Genomic DNA, 13,088 nt, shown 5'->3' with positions numbered 1-13,088 from the left:
AAAGTGCAAGGAAGTTGAAGTTGGTGAGAGGCTGAGTTTTGGCCTCTGGCACTTTTTCAGAATAGGTGTGATCTCACTGAAATGTGATTAAGTTATTTTTTCTCGTTTCCATAACCTTTCCCTGGGTTTTGCATCATTTTGGAAACTCTCCCTGATGGCAATGATTGCAAATGTGTAACTAACTCTTACCCTGATATTTTGTTTTGAGTTGAAAGAGCAGTTGATTGTCTCCTGTTACTGAGCAGTGGCTAAGCATATTTGATTTGCACCCTTAGATTTCTTTTTTTGTACTAATTTCCCCTCCGTTCATTGGATGTCACTGAGCAGCCTATTTGGGATTCTGAGGACAGGTCATGGCGTCTTTATGGCAGAGAGACACACACTCCTGTTAGGGCATATGGTTTTTTAGGAGAGTGTCCATAGTCACTGAGCAGTACCCTGACTTGTGCTTTCTTCATTTGGAATTGGTGGGGATTGATGGCGTCTTCCCCTCCAGTTTGGGAACCCGTTAAATGGGTATAGATGGTGGAAGCATTTTTCAAAAAGTACAGTCCAGGCTGGTGCTGAAAGTCCTCAAAAGTCACAGGTTTCCCAGTGGGCTCTGCCCTTGGCCTGTTGATGATTCCTGGCAGGACATGGCATCTAGTGCTGTGGTTTTGTCATCAGAAGATCGTCATGGCTTCAGAGGTGTCACTTTTGACTCTAGACATTAATTTTTTTCCCTGAAGGAGCTCGGCCTGTGACTACTGAGTTACTCTTCTAGTTTCCCACTCTCTCAAATAGGCTCTCTCCTCCCACCCCACCCCACACCACACCAACTGAGACTTCTGAAAATTTGCTTTTTCTGCAGCAGTATACTTTCTCACCAAAAGTTTGCTTTTTATAATAGACTTTAGCTTAAAATCTCTGTGCAGTATCATAAAAATGAGGCTTATGTGTAGAAAGGCAGGGTGACTTAGTAGAACTTGTATGAAGTTCAGGAGATCTGAGTCCAAGTTCTTGGGCCTGTTTAACTGGGTAACCTGGGGAGAACTCCTGACCTGTTTCTCACCTATAAAGTTGGGGCAACTGCTGCCTTAACATTTGGCAGTGCTTATGACGATGCAGTGAGTAATGTAATGCAGGCTTCAGTGAGTACCAGAGCACCCCATGAAGTCATCTCCCTAGCTATTTCCAGTCCTCAGCCTGTGACCTCTTAGTGGGTTATGTTTAAAAAAAGAAGTAGCCGTGGTTCGTGTGGCTCAGTGGATTGAATGCCGTCCTGTGAACCAAAGGGTGGCCAGTTCAATTCCCAGTCAGGGCACATGCCCGGATTGCAGGCCAGATCCCCTGTTGGGGACATGCAAGGAGCAACCACACATTGATGTTTCTCTCCCTCTCTTTCTCTCTCCCTTCCCCTGTCTCTAAAAATAAATAAAATCAATTTTTTTTAAAAAGAAAAGAAACTAGAAAATCCCAGCCTGCATGTACATAGAATAACTTGTTTCTTTTTAAGAATTTTTTAATATATTTTTAGAGAGAGGGGAAGGAAGGGAGAAAGAGAGGAAGAGAAACATTGACATGCGAGAGATACATTGATTAGCTGCCTCTTGCATGCCCCCAAACTGGTGACCTGGCCCCCAACCCAGGCATGTGCCCTGACTGGGAATCAATCAGCTGCCTTTCAGTTTGCAGGCCAGCACTCAATCCACTGAGCCACACCAGCCAGGGCAAGATAACTTGTTTCTTGAAACTTTTATTTTGGTTTATGATACTAAGTGTGTATGTGTGTCTTTGTATTGGGTTATGGAAAACATTTCTTTTTTTTTAAAATATATTTTATTGATTATACCATTACAGTTGTTCTATTCCCCCCCTTCATTCCCCTCCACCCGCACACTCCCTCCCCCACCCTTCTCCCCCCCTTAGTTTATAATCATGTGTCTCAAGTTCTTTAGGTTCTATATTTCCCCCACTATTCTCACCCTCCCCCCTATCTATTTTCTACCTACCATCTATGCTATTTTCTGTGCCTTCTCCCCCCTTCTCCTCCTCCCACCCCCCTGTTTCTAACCCTCCATGTGTTCTTCATTTCTATGGTTCCACTCCTGATCTAGCTGTCCTCTTGGTTTGCTTTTGTTTTAGGTGTGGTTGTTAATAACTGTGTGTTTGCTGTCCTTTCACTGTTCATATTTTTCATCTTCTTTTTCTTATATAAGTCCCTTTAGCATTTCATATAATAAGGGCTTGGTGATGATGAACTCCTTGAACTTGACCTTATCTGAGAAGCACTTTATCTGTCCTTCCATTCTAAATGAAAGTTTTGCTGGATAAAGCAACCTTGGCTATAGGTCTTTGGATTTCATGACTTGGAATACTTCTTTCCAGCCCCTTCTTGCCTGTAAGGTCTCTTTTGAGAAATCCGCTGACAGTCTGATGGGTACTCCTTTGTAGGTGACTGTCCCCTTATCCCTTGCTGCTTCTAGGATTCTCTCCTTCATTTTAGTCTTGGCTAATATAATTCTGATGTGCCTTGGTGTGTTCCTTCTTGGGTCCAACTTCTTTGGGACTCTCTGAGCTTCCTGGATTTCCTGGAAGTCTATTTCCTTTGCCAGACTGGGGAAGTTCTCCTTTATTATTTGTTCAAATAAGTTTTCCACTCGGGGCTGTTTCTTTCCCCCTTCTGGTACCCCTATAATCCGGATGTTGGAACGTTTAAAGATGTCCTGGAGGTTCCTAATCCTCTCCTCATTTTTTTGAGTTCTCATTTCTTCATTCTTTTCTGGTTGGATGTTTTGTTCTTCCTCTGGTCCATTCCATTGATTTGAGTCCCAGTTTCCTTTCCATCACTATTGGTTTCCTGTGTATTTCCCTTCATTTCAATTAGTTTAGCCTTCATATGTTCCTCTAATTTGTGACTATAATCAACCAGTTCTGTGAGCATCCTGATGACCAGCGTTTTGAACTGTGCATTTGAGAGGCTGGCTATTTCCTGGTCACTTAGAGTTATCAGCTCTGGGACTTTGAGTTCTTCTTGCGCCATCTTTTGGGCTGTTCGTGCCTGTTACATAGCAGGATCAGAGCCCTAGGTGTTCACCAGTGCAGGGCAACTCAGTCTCTGGGTTGTGATGCTGTATGTGGGGGTGGAGTCAAAGAGGAGCAATGGCGGTCCCGTCTGCCACTGGGGCTGCAGCTGCCACCGTCACCGGGGCCTCGCATTTCATCCCACTGCATACGAATGTGCCACCTCCGTCAGCCCTCCACCACTGGGTTCGCCCGCTGGGGCCTGCGTGGTCCGTCTCACTGTGCGCGAATGTGCGACTGCGGTCAGTGTGTCCTGCACCCTGACTGGATCCTTGCCTGGGTCTGGGGATCTTTTCTGCCCGACCCTGCTCTGCTGCTGGCTCCGCCCCTCTTACCTGTCGTGGTTGAACAGTTCATTGTTGTCGGACTTCCGTATAATTCAATTTTCTGTTCTTTGGCTGTGTATTTGTTCTCCAAACCTTTGTTGTATTCAGACTTGGTTGTGGGAGAAGGCACAGTGTTTCCACCTATGCCTCCATCTTGGCAGAAGTCCCTGTTAGTTTATTTAGCTAGTCCCCATTAAATGCGCATTTAAATGTTTGCTGTTTGGGGCAGCAGTTCACTCTGTTGGATACAAGCTCTGCATGTATCTTGCACTATTTGGATAGAATAAGTTCTAGGAAATGTGTTAGCAGCTGCTGTGTCGCTGCCTGGTGCTGAGTACCCAGTGACTGGCCATCCTCCCTTTGCCTTTGTAATTTAATTTAGACCTCTCACCTGGAAGCGCTCTGCACTTTCCAAGGCTCCTGAGGTTTGTAGCCCCTCAAAGACCTCAGCTACTGGGTGTGATTGACTAGGAGCCTAGCTGCCCAGCTTTGAAGTCCATCACCTTGTGTTCCAAAGGCTATGCTGCTACTCTCCAGGGCTGCCTAGGCAGGTGACTGATTTGCCTTGCTGACTTTTCCTTAGACACTTCCGACTAGTCTTTCCTCCCTGGTCCTTCACTCTGCCAGATCCCCATGGTCTTTATTCCCCATGGAATAAATGTGTGTGGTTTTAATGTACAGAATATGTGATGGCTACAGAATATTACAGCAGCTTCAGGATGCTGACCAGCCTGCTGGCCTTTGAGTCTCACTGACTTCCCCTCGTCTACTTCCCCCAGCCACTGCTCCCTGGGCCTAAGCTCTGAAGTGTTGCAGTTACACATACACTGCCCCATGCCACAACCTCTTGTCCCTCTGAACATCAGCCTGTAGATGCTCTTCTGCCACCATTGTATTCACTGTCTACCTTGAACCACACCAGCCCTGTGTTGGCCCATTGTGTGTCCTGTCCCTACTTTGCTGGAAAAGTCCATGTTGCCAGTTATGGCATGAGTCATAGAGATGTAATTAATTACAGCATTGGGAATAGAGTCAGTAATATCGTAATGACTGTGTATGGGGACAGATGGCTGTTAAGACTTATGGAGTGATCACTTTGTAAGGTATATAAATGTTGAATCACTGTCTTGTACTAGTGTGATACTGTCTGATACACGCTAGTGTGCTACTAGTGTGATACTGTGTGATACTAGTGTGATACTGTCACACACTGTCTGAAACTAGTGTGATATTGTGTGTCAATTACAATTAAAAATAAATTCAGAATAATAACCAAAAAACCCCAAGATAATTCTAAATTAAAAAACAAAACAAAACCAAAAAAAGCCCATTGTGTAGACTGGCCCTCTCTGTAGAGATGCCCTCCAGAACTGGGCCTGGGCACCACCGGGGGCCTTTCTAGTGGTCTTCCTGTTCCACACAAGGACTCCCTCAGCCTTCCACATGCTCCTCAAACTACCCACTCCCTCGTATTGGGTACACTTTTCCTGTTTTTACTGATACCACAGAAGCCATTTGGGGCTCTTCATTTTCTTTTTAAGATTTTACTTATTATATAGAGGGGAAGAGAGGGAGAGAAACATCAATGAGTGGTTGCCTCTCATATATCCCCTACAGGGGTCCTGGCCTGCAACCCAGGCATATGCCCTGACTGGGAATTGAACCAGTAACCCTTTGGTTCAAGGCTGGCACTTAATCCACAGAGCCACACCAGCCAGGGCTTGGGATTCTTCATTTTGCTACTGTTTCCCCAAACCTGCAGGTCCTGGTGTCCTTCCACTGTGGGTTCTGACTCTAGTGCAGTAGTTCTCACTGTGTGCTTCTGCTCAGGGGGACACTGGGTGATGTTGGGAGTGTGGCTTTTGAGCTTGTCAGCACCTTGAAATCCACTGCAGGGCTTTAGGAAAACACAGACACTCTGGGCCTCTCCCTGAGAGATCCTGACCACGAGTCCATGGAGGGCCAGGGAGTCCGGATCTTTTGAAAGTGGTCCAGGTAACTCTGCCTGAGCAGCCAGGCTTGAAATGGCTGTTTTATTGCAGCCCTGAGGGGTTCATCTGTGAAGGATGTTTGTGTTCTGTGTTCCAAATTAAATTCCGTGACAATAGGTTGCCCCACCCTAGCAAAAATACCTAAGGCTCTGCCCCTTACAATATTATAGGCACCCTGAGGGGAAAAAATTGGCCCAAATGAACAGATCAAACCTCCAAAAATAGAACTAAACAATGTAGAGATAGCCAACCTATAAGATGCAGAGTTCAAAACATTAGTAATCAGGATGCTCATGGAAATGGTTGAGTATGGTCTCAAAATAGAGGAAAAAGTGAAGGCTATGCTAAGTGAAATAAAAATATACAGGGAACCAGCAGTGAAGGGAAGGAAACCAGGGCTCAAATCAGTGATTTGGAGAAGGAAGAAATAAATATTCAACCAGAACTCAATGAGGAAACAAGAATTCAAAAAAATGAGGAGTGGCTTAGGAACTTCTGGGACAACTTAAACATTCCAACATCCAAATCAGGAGTGCCAGAAGGAGAAGAGGAAGAGCAGGAAATTGAAAACTTAACTTGAAAAAGTAATGAAGAACTTCCCCAATCTGGCAAAGGAAATAGACTTCCAGGGAGTCCAGAAAGCTGAGAGACTCCCAAGGAAGTTGGACCCAAGGAAGAACATGTTGTATCCACCAACCGCGAGAACAAATGTCGGAGAATTTCAGGGTTTCAAAGATGTTACTTTATTGGCCAAGTTTAACCTGCACAGGGGCGAACTCTCAGAGTGTCCAGAGACACAGTGCCCGCAAGGGCTGCAAACGAGAGTCGCAACTAGCGCTTACAGCTAAGTCCTTATATAGAGGCAAGCAAGCAAGCAAGCGTTGCACAGAAGCAGATGTGGCGGTTAGCTATTGGCTTACAGAGCCCGCGCGGGAACAGGGTGGGGTCTGACTCAGCTGAAAAGAAAATTTTGAAACTAAACAGATGGCAGTCAACTTACAGGATGTTTGCTAGGGACGCAGGCTCCTTGGGGCTGAGACTATTTTTCTTGTTCTCAACAGCACACACCAAGGCACATTATAATTACATTACCCAAGATTAAAGATAAGGAGAGACTCTTAGAAGCAGCAGGAGAAAAGGAGACAAGTTGTCTATAAAGGAGTTCCCATAAGACTATCAGCTGATTTCTCAAAAGAAACTTTGCAGAAAGAAAGGCCTGGAAAGAAGTATTCAAAATCATGAAAGTCAAGGCCCTACATCCAAGATTATTCTATTCAGCAAAGCTATCATGTAGAATGGAAGGGCAACCTTGGCTTGTGTTGCTCAGTGATTGAGTGCTCACCTGTGAAGCAAAGAGTCACTGGTTTGATTCCCAGTCTAGGGCATATCCCTGGGTTACAGGCCAGGTCCCCAGTAGAGGGTATACCAGAGGCATCTAAACATTGATGCTTCTCTCCCTGTCTTTCTCTTTCCCTTCCCCTCTCTAAAAAGAAATAAATACAATCTTTCAAAAAAAAAAAAAAAAAAGAAAGGAAGGGCAGATAAAGTGCTTCCCAGATACGGTAAAGTTAAAAAGAGTTCATCATCACCAAGCCTTTATTATGTGAAATGTTAAAGGGATTTATCTAAGAAAAAGAAAATCAAAGTTATGAACAGCAAAATGACAACAAACTCATACCTGTCAACAGCTGAACATAAATAAAACAAAAACTAAGCAAACAACTAGAACAGGAAAAGGATCATAGAAATGGAGGGTTATCAGTAGGGAGGGGAAGGGAGGAGAATGGGGAATAAGGTATGAAGAATAAGAAGCATGACTGACAGGCACAAAATAGGCAGGGAGGTTAAGGATGGTATAGGAAATGGAGATGCCAAAGAACTTATATGTACAACCCATGGACATGGACTAAGGGGGGTGGATACTGGTGGAAGAGGGGGTGCAGGGTAGGGGAGAAAAATGGGGCAACTATAATAGCATAATCAATAAAATATATATTTTTTAAAAAAGATTTCCAGACATACACATGTGGGAGGTTTTAGGGGACATTAGGGGAAAGGAGTTGAGTGCCAGGGGAGGAAGAAGAGGCTGGCCCTGGTGGATGAAGGCTGGAGGAGAGGAGTGTCAGCTGAGCAGATGCGTGGTGGCAGAAGGGTTCTGAACACAACTTTGCAGTCTCTGTGTAACAGAATGCCGGCCTATGCAGTTCTGAAACAGATAATGTGGGCCTGATTGCCCACTGCCAAAACTCCCAATACCAGAGTTGGGTAAAAAGGAAAGGAAAGGTTTATTTAAAAGTTATACAGATTTAGAATAATGGCAGAATTCTGCCTTCAAATCCCACTCCCTTTAAAATACTAGCACACAGCCCTGGCTGGCGTAGCTCAGTGGATTGAGCGCGGGCCTGCGAACCAGACGATCACAGTTCGATTCCCAGTCAGGGCACATGCCTGGGTTGCATGCCGGTTCCTTGCAGGCTAACTACCAGCAGGGGACACACAAAAGGCAACCATACACTGATGTTTCTCTCCCTCTCTCCTTCGACTCTAAAGATAAATAAATAAATAAAATCTTTAAAAAAAAAATAAAATACTAGCACACACTCACTCCTGCCTCCCTTTTGCCACATCAGGCCAATTAGAGGTACCATCTCTCAGGAGGAAAATAAAACCGAAATTTGCAGCTCAGCATTCACCCAGTCTCAGTTTAGCAACTCAGGCATCTCCCATTAGTCCGTGCTTGTCCCGCAGTTCCCCAACCCCATCAGCCATGTTACTGGGTTCTCCAGTTCTTAACCCAAAACTGTGTGGCACCACTTAATGGCTGGCAGGTGGGAGTCCTGCACCTTTTCAACCCACATGGCCAAGAGGGAATGGCTGCCATGCTTAGTTTCAATCCCGGCCCTGAAAAGACATTTAAAATCTGGAATGAAAAATTCTAAAATGTAAACTGCTACATCTGTGATTTTATAAAATTCTACAAGTTAAAATTTCTCAGTGATTTTTTTTAAAAGATTTTATTTACTTATTTATCTTTAGAGGGGAAGGAAAGGGAGAGAAACATCAATGTATGGTTGCCTTTCGTGCATCCCCTGCTGGGAGTTGGCCTGCAGGGAACCAGTCTGCAACCCAGGCATGTGCCCTGAATCGAACCGTGATCCTCTGGTTCACAGGCCCTCGCTCAATCCACTGAGCTACACCAGCCAGGGCTTAATTTCTCAGTGATTTTGATAGTAACTTACCAAGAGGAACCAGAATATCAAACTTTACAGATTTTTGAATTCACCCCAATTGAGTTTTTGAAAACAAGCTATAATTTTTTTTAGGTGCAGTCCACATAGGCATTTGCTGCTGCCACTAATGAAGTTAATCTGAAGGAAGGAGCTTTGTAAGACGTGGCAGGTTCTTCCATGCAACTGACTGTAAATATCAGCAAATGTGATGTCTTTAAAATCGCTAAAGCAGTCGTGAATAATTTTACAAATTGAGTCTCTATCTGAAAATAATTCTCCCTCTGGAACTATGGTGATTTTCTTATATAATATATTACCTCCTGTTGCAGAGGAAAGCCATTGCAGTCTGCTTCTTTAAAAAACCATTCACAAAAGCAGCATGCACACTCTTCTCACAGACAGCAAGTCCAGCAGCATCTTGGACTCCATGGATTTGGTCCCGGCTCCAGGCAGGCCCTGGTATCACCTCGGGGCAGGTGGCAGCTCAGCCAAGCCCTTTCTGAATGCATTGGATCCTCCTAGCCAGCAGCACATTCTTCGGGAAGAGAGTAGCATAGCCAGTATGTAGGTAGAAGAGACAGACATCCTCAGAGAGATGTATTAGAAATGCTTCTGCTACTTATTTTTTCTTGCCAGGTGGCTGATGGGGTTCTTCCTTAACAATAGGTGTGTGATCTTCTGAAGGTTTCAGATCTCCTTCAGAACCAAATGTATGTCTCTGGTGACCAGCTCAACTCAAGGGGTTTCGAGCTTGCAGTTCTATGGTGCGGGTCCATGGCTGATATATAGGACCTTGGGCCCACAGTTGCTTTCCTGCCTTCCGGGTTCTGGGGTAAAGGCTGACATCTTGGGGAAGGGGGTGGTCTAAGAGCGCCACAGCCTCATGTGCCCACTGGGGTAGGTCCCATGCAATCGGTGCTGCCTTGGGTTCAAACAGTCCATCCATTTGGTGGTTTTCTGTTACTTTTTCTCTTTAAATGTCCTCTTTTTATTCACTGTGAGTATATATATTTTTGTGTTTTATGAGACCATGATTACAGTTGCTGAATTAAATCTTTGTATTTTAATTTCCACATCTGAGTTCTCTCAGGGCCTGTCTTCATTGGTGGTCTTCTTGAATTTTTCTGTTTCTTATTTTGAATAATTTTGAATTGTATCCTTGACATTGCAAATGGGACATTGTAGAGACTCTGGATTCCATTGTTTTCTCTGAGGAGTATTGATTCTGTGGGGAGGGGGATTTATCTAGTGGGCAGTTCATTCATCTGGGCTGAAACTCCAGCTCTGCCTCTCTTACAAGGACACAAGGACTGTGAAACAGTTTTTGTGGGTTTTTTTTCCCCCAGCATTGGCTGGGTTGTGTAGAATGTGCCTGTGTGTGCATAGTTCTGGTGTCGGCCAGAAATTGGGGAGGAGTTTATAGGCAGAATGGGGAACCATCATCTTTCTCTTCTCTGAGATTTCCCTCCTCACCTTTCAGTGGCCATGTTCGCCCTAAATTCTGCTATGATTCTTTTTTTTTTCTTAAGATTTTATTTATCTTTGAGCGCGGGCCTGGGAACCAGAGTATCGTGGTTCGATTCCCAGTCAGGGCACATGCCTGGGTTGCAGGCCAGTTCCCAGCAGGGGACGCACGAGAGGCAACTACACATTGATGTTTCTCTCCCTCTCTCCTTCCCTTCCCCTCTAAAGATAAATAAATAAAATCTTTTTTTTTAAAAAGAAAGTCTTTTTAAAAATATTTATTTTATTTTTAGAGACGGGAAAGGGAGGGAGAAAGAGAGGGAGAGAAACATCAGTGTGTGGTTGCCTCTCACACACCCCCTACGGTGAACCCGGCCTACAACCTAGGAATGTGCCTTGACTGGGAATTGAACTGGTGGTCCTTTGGTTCACAGGCTGGCACTCAATCAACTGAGCAACACCAGCCAGGGTGCTGGTATGATTCTTAAAGCCAGTTAGCTGGACACAGGTTTCCTCTCTTGGTCTTAACTTCTCTGCCTGACACTCAAGATAAAAGCTACAAAGAACAGGACATTGCCCAGTGCTTTTGTTTGCTCTCCAATGTGTCTGGATAGTTGTTGTTAAACAATGTTTGTAAAGGACTTGGTGTGATGGGAGTTGCTCAGACGTTACAGGAAGTGGACCGACCCTGCCTGGCCCTCCCAAGAGCTGACATAGGTTGGTGGACGGCGCTGTGTGTCATCAGCCAGTGACTATTTGGGTTGTTTCTGCTTGGAGCTGTCACAAGTTGTATATGCTTTTGTGTCTTGAGCACCTGTATCAGGGATTTGGGGGTCTATCTGGGAGCAGGCGCTGTGTTTACCCTTTTTTATTTTTATTTTTTGTTCTCACCCGAGGACATTTTAAAAAATTTTTTATTTATTTATCTCTTAGAGGGGGAGGGAAGGAGAGAGGGAAACATCAATGTGTGGTTGCCTCTCATGCACCTGCTACTGGGGACCTGGCCCACAACCCAGGGATGTGCCCTGACTGGGAATTGAACCAAGACACTCTGGTTTGCAGGCCCACACTCAATCCACTGAGCTACACCCGCCTGGGCCTGAGGACATTTTTTTTTTTAAGATTTTATTTATCTTTAGAGGGGAAGGGAAGGAGAGGGGGAGAGAAATATCAGTGTATGGTTGCCTCTCGTGCGTCCCCTGCTGGGAGTTGGCTTGCAACCCAGGCATGTGCCCTGACTGGGAATCGAACTGCAGTTGTTTGGTTTGCAGGCCCACGCTTGATCCACTGAGCTACACCAGTGAGGACTGTGTTCACCCTTTTGAGGAGCTGCACTGTCTTTCATAGTGGCTGTACTGTTCACTTCCCATTTGCTGTGTTTGGCTGATTTCTCTAACATTTGTAATTGTCTTCTTATTCCTCCCCTTTTAAATCATTAATAGTTGTGATCCAGAGGATAGGAAGGGGTCATCTGTGTTCAGGGACAGGAGCTGAGGTCCCCTGAATGGGACTTAGTAATCTGAAGCCTGTTGGAAGGATACGGTGGCATTTGTTCCATTGTACTGACTCCTGGTTGTAAAATATTCATAACCATTCTGTAGCCCAGGGCACTCAGGCAGTTCTTTTCTCTTTGGGACTGCTGAGGCAGCTGAGGGTCTCAGGGTATAGTCCAGAGTGCCATGTAGATGGTGGGTGCTGCTTGGCCTCCCTGAAAGAATCAGGCCTGGAGTACGCAAGGTAGCATTTGCAGCATTTGGAATGGAGCCCACTGTCTGCTGTTGCTTTATGTGCTTGCTTGCCTGGTCTCTGGGAGTCAGGTTCTCTGGATGGCACAGCAGGGAAACAAGAAATCCTGCTCCCAGATGGACAGTTCTTGTTGGTATTGGTCAAATAACTGAGTGGGGCTCCTTATGCTTCATGGAGCACCAGACGGACTCTTTCTGGGCCCCATGATGACCACTCCTTGCCTCACAGCACATTTCGTTTCTCTTTGGTATGTCTCCCAAATGGGGAGGAATAGGAGCCTTGCACCTTGCTGCTCCCAGTAGGCACATCACTTGCTCTGAACTCTGTGGATCAGTACTAATGCAGGTCAAATCTTTTTTGAACAGTGTTTTAGGAGATGTTATGAGTTAGCAAGGAAACCCAAGGGGATTGAAAACTTATGGGTAAACAAACCCCTGTACCCATATGACCATAGCAGCACTGTTCACAAGAGCCAGAAAGTGGGAACGATCCAGGTGTCCACAGGGGCATGGAGAGACATAGTGTGTATGGATGCTGTATGCACGCTGTGGTCTGTGTGCATACAGTGTCCATTCCCGGGACAAGCACAGTGGCGTCCTGTCTGCACCTGGTGGAATTGGAATGAAGCACTGATGCTTGCTACAGCTTCGAAGAGCCTTGAGATCATTTTCAGAAAGGCAAGGGAGCCACAGATAGATGTCTGGTCAAGCTCACGGCTGCTTCAGGAGAGGCTACAAGCTCTGAGGAAGGGGACCTGGGAGCTGGGGGAGGAGTAGGCTGAGTGTGAAGCCAGCTGGGTGTGCTTGGTGCCCTGGGAGCACCTGGATGCCTGGGACCCCAAGGGCAATAGGGGCTTCTCATAGCCCATCTTCCCCTAGCCCTCACCCAGCCTGGCTCCTTATCTGTACCCTCACAGGTGCAGAGACCCCATTGCCAACACAGTCTGGCCTCCCTGTGCTTTGTGTACCTTGACACTGCTCCTGAGTAGCCACAGGGTCTGGCCGTTCCTCCTCCTCAAACACAATTTTGTATACTGCAATTAAGTAGAATCCAACGAGCACTCTGCAGTCCGCACCGAATAACTTGGTTGGGCTGTTGGGCCTCTGGCCCTCTCCTGTAGGAGCAAGGTTGGACCCTAGTGCCTGGTTGCTATCTTTCACAGCTGGTGCCCCCACACCACACCCCTTAGCACACTGACATGTCTTTTGAAATAACAGCTTTATTAGATGTGGAATTCAGTGGCTTTTATTATGTTCACAGCTGTGCGA

The 13,088-nt window shown here is 45.7% G+C and overlaps 1 protein-coding gene across 1 annotated transcript in view; it reads left to right on the top strand.

The window, feature by feature from the left end:
- AP3D1 (adaptor related protein complex 3 subunit delta 1) overlaps nucleotides 1-13,088 on the top strand; it is a 44,314-nt gene that overhangs the window by 1,323 nt on the left and 29,903 nt on the right. The gene's annotated exons all lie outside the window — the stretch shown is intronic.

Source organism: Sturnira hondurensis, unplaced genomic scaffold, assembly GCF_014824575.4.
Source record: "Sturnira hondurensis isolate 20B ecotype Veracruz unplaced genomic scaffold, ASM1482457v3 Scaffold0003693, whole genome shotgun sequence".
NCBI lineage: Eukaryota > Metazoa > Chordata > Mammalia > Chiroptera > Phyllostomidae > Sturnira > Sturnira hondurensis.
The sequence above is the reverse complement of the archived record's forward strand: the minus strand, read 5'-3'. Positions and strand labels throughout refer to the sequence as shown.